At 34.3% G+C, this 4465-nt stretch overlaps 1 protein-coding gene across 1 annotated transcript in view; it reads left to right on the top strand.

Annotated features, from left to right (window-relative positions):
• LOC106469625 (transport and Golgi organization protein 2 homolog) overlaps positions 1 to 4465 on the top strand; it is a 30425-nt gene that overhangs the window by 19796 nt on the left and 6164 nt on the right. The gene's annotated exons all lie outside the window — the stretch shown is intronic.

Here is a 4465-nt window from a genome sequence, read left to right on the forward strand (position 1 = left end):
AACATCTTCAGTAGTACTGAACTTGACCAATGGGGAAACTAATGCAAACTGAGAACTATGAACACGGCGTGTGCCCGCATGTACCCCCATTTCCATCATTGAACGTAAATAAACAGTTTAAAATTAAAGTATCAAAGAGGTCGCCTTCACAGATATAGGCAATGCGTGATAAAATGAGTTTTTTTAAGAACTTGAATGTAAACCACCTAGATCATAAACGTTATAATTGGGAAGATGAGAGGGACACGTGTCCCCAATAATCAAATTTAAACCAAAATATCATTCCCTCAATATTTTACTACCAACAATGTTTTATTTCAAACGATAAATGCAATACGACCTATTATCTTCAGAAAACAAGATACTTCTTTTGAAATCTTTACTATAAACCTAAATCAGTTAGCAAGTGTCTTGTTTACCCCGATGATGTCGCAATGGCGAAACGTTGGCTTATAATATGACGGTCAATCCCACTATTCGTTGGTAAAAGAGTAGCCCAAACGTTGGAGGTGGGAAGTGATGACTAACTGCCTTCCCTCTAGTCTTACACTGCAAAATTAGGGACGGCTAGCGCAGATAACCCTCGTGTAGTTTGGCGCAAAATTTAAAAAAACAAACAAACAACTCTTTTGTTTGCACTACAAACCTTAAACTTTCATAATGTTTTATTTAGTTTTTTCTATGTAATCGGTTGACTTGGCCAGCCAAAATGAAAGGAAACTACAGTTCTTTTGAAAATTCTAAACATTACGCTGGTAGTAACTATTTATTTATCTGTATAATGTGGTTATTATCGGAAACTTTTTTATTATACGTATGAGCTATGATTTTGTATAACACAAAAAACACTTTAATTTATATACAATACACTACTTAATTGGTTTATATATATATATATATCTTGTGGTACTTACCAAGTATAAGAAATACATCTTCTGGACCACAGTTATTTATTATTGCGAAAACAAAGGTCATCTGCCTGATGATTATTCACACAAATGTGGTCAAAACATACAGCAAAATATCATTGTTTTGCAATAATAAATAATTGTAGTTTGAAAGGTAGTATTACTTACATTAAGTATAGTACTTGCTAGTGTGTGAAGTGCGTGAATAATATTTTAAAGCGCTTTTATTGGTTGTCAGACAATTTTTATTCACTTACGACTGCCCACCCTCAATGTATTTTGTGTTTCGATGTGCCCCTAGATTGATTATCATCTGGAAACGTAGATAAAATTGTTCACAAAGAAGAATATTTCATCTTTGTATCATAAAGTCACTGCATGTATAAGGAGGAAATTACTTTTTTTGGTCTCCTACTAAAATACAACAGTTTCATAATACTGTTACGACAACACAGGTCACGTGACGCTAGTAACACGTCATGCACTTCTCGAACGTTCACGTCCCTTCCTGACTTCTCGAGAGCTTACTGGATTCGGTATTCTTGTATATATATGACGGTCACAAAGTGACGGCAACAATGTGTAATTGAACTGAGTATTGTTGAGCCGAGCACGTGAGACGTTCTTTGAGAATTATAGCGTTTGTTATAGCGCGACTGTTGAAATTAAGTGTATCGCAAAGTTATATTCAGAAAGAATAAACCAGTTTTATTTAAGAAAGGACTTGTGTCGCTAAAGTTTCGTCGGAACGAATTTACGGAAAATTAACTAACGAACGGAGACGTAACAATATATTAAAATTTAGTGAACAATTAGTCTGTAAGATCATTGAGATTATAAATAATGTTAAAACTTTCTTTGTTTTTAATTTTTTAGAGGTTACAATAGTATGAATGACAATAAGTTACATCAGTAATTCAATAGTGGGACTAAATCAAAATGTTTTATTTTTTAATCTATATTTTGTCGAGCTGTTCGTTATAAATTTTTAGTGTTGAAGTTTGTATTCATTGTTGTTTTATGTAAAGTATTGACCTCTGACTGTATGTACACCAGTATATGACATTGTTGTAGTCTATGTTTTTTAACTCAGACGTTTGTATTATTGTTTGGCCAGAGAAATGATTCAAGCAACGTCTGGAATTGTTTTGAAAGTTGGGGAAAAGGTTGAGAAGTATTATTTAAATGCGGGTTAGCCTAGAGTAAATTATGTTTGATTACTGAGTTAGCGAGTTCGTCTGTTACTGCCAGTCAGTTAGTCAATCAGTACAGTTCTATGAATCTTAAATTTGTGTGTCGTTGAATAAACAAAGATGCAAAAAAAGTGCTGTAGTACGAAAGAAGTTAGTAAGTACGTTAAATTATTGTATTAGCGTTTACTGTGAACTTCGGTCTATCAGTGAACATTAATAAACTACTTACAGAACTTGTAATCGAAGAAATGTTTGTGTTACCAAATGGATTGGACTTTGCATTTTTATTTTTACTGAATAGTCCAAAAGAATTCACCCAATAATAGAAACCATTACAACACTAGAGCCAGGAGTGGAGCTAGTTATCTTGGCAAAAATAAAATACAAACTGAACTTCAAGATGATTACACGTGGTCGAAGCGAGACTAAGAATATAATGGAAATGATGGAACAGTGGTAGCAGGATCAAGAAAAAAAAGAGACCGAAAATTAAAAGAAGGGGGCAGAAAATTAGAAGAAAGAGACAAGAATTACAAGAACGAAACATAAGATTTGCCGAAGAATTATGAAGAAAAACTAATTTGGTCAAAGAAAAGATAGAGGAAATCATAGGAAATGTACAAAAGAATTACAACAAAACTGAAGTAGTAGAAAAGAACATGAACAAAATAAAAAGTACAAAAGGCTTTCAATAATTTAACATTGGATAGGATTGATTTTACTTTCGACGCTTTATCTAGATCAGATGGTTCTCACGATTGGATGTGAAGGGAAGATACTAACTACCAAGTACAAGTCGAGAAAAGATAGTCTTTACTGTAGGAAATGGGTTTTGATAATTTGTTGTGTTATCATTTGTGCTATGTAATGCACCTGTTATACATTTGAATGTATGTGTTCTGTCTTGATTACCCTGGATGAAAAGTAATGGTTGAAGAGGGAGTGTTTACAGACACAACAAAAATTGATTCTGTTCAGAATTAGGCAACGTAACAAAACTTGCGAGAGGTAAGAGGATTTTTCGGTTTGTGCTAATGCTATTGTTATATCATTTAGTCATTCTCTATATAAACTATAGAAAAAACAAATAGTTTTCTCTGGACTGCTTATTCTGATCAATCGTTCAGCAAATTGAAGAAAGAACTAACCATGACTTCTACATTTTCATATCAAAAATAGAAGACTCACTCACAATAGATACAGATGCAAGTGATTTTGTAATGGGACTAGAGAACGTCATGGGAAAGAACCGAGATTGCCAAATATAGCAAGAAAATGAATTATACAGGAAGGAATTAATGTATGAGTTGGAAAGAACTAGCAAGTACTGTTCGTACACTGTGTAATTTCCATCACTACCTATATGGACAAATGTTTGCGTTCTGGACAGATTGTGCAGTACTGCAGAGGCTGATGAAATTTTACATTTCAGAAGGCCAGGTTGCCTGAGAAACCTTAGGAGTACAACTTCACTTTGTGTATCGCTTACAAAGAACCATAGATATGCTAATGCATTATCCTGAAGATCTTATTATAAGAAGAAGGTGAACAGTGTGAAAAGATGGAAGCCCAGGATAATAAAAACAATGAAGTTTAAGTGCAACAGAGAGAAATTCCAGATAATAAACCCACAGATGATGACCTATATAGTTAAACAATAAGTTGAAAGGTGCTCAGGCAGAAGGTATGAGTTTTAAGCCAGTTATTCGGCTGATCAGGAATGGTGCAGAACGTTTTTCATGGTAGATAGTGGCTCAACACAGCCTGACAACAAAAATGTGTTAGTAGAGTAGGATTCGTTATGCTTACGAGAAGGTTTGCTATTTCAAAAATTAGGAGATACCAATGGACAGAGATTACGACTTTAACTGGTACTTCCTCAGTCATTACAAAATGAAATACTCCATCACCTGCACAACCTTCCAGCACTCGCTATTTAGGTGTTAAGGAGAAACTGGAGAATACAAGAAACTTTTCTTTTGGGCTTTATGCCGGAAGTCTGTAAAGAATTAGTGTAGATCGCATGAACTGTACAGTGCTGAGCTGTATATGTACATTGGTACATTATATAGTGTTGAGCTGTATAAGTACATTGTCACAATATGGTCAGTGTTGAATTATGAGCTTACTGTTACGTTATGTATAGTGTATAACAGTTTATATACTTTTGTATTTAATTATAACGTTGACCATATAACGTTCTATGTATCTGATCACGCTGTTATTGCATTTTTTGTATTATAACGATTTCATTAGCACCAACGACCAGGAACGTCGAGAGTCAGCACGGGCCCCGGGGCAAACATCCTCCCCGGGCCCCCATTCTCTCTCTCTTTTTTAACATTTTCAAGAATTTATTAAAAA

This window comes from Limulus polyphemus, unplaced genomic scaffold, assembly GCF_000517525.1.
Source record: "Limulus polyphemus unplaced genomic scaffold, Limulus_polyphemus-2.1.2 Scaffold3578, whole genome shotgun sequence".
Lineage (NCBI taxonomy): Eukaryota > Metazoa > Arthropoda > Merostomata > Xiphosura > Limulidae > Limulus > Limulus polyphemus.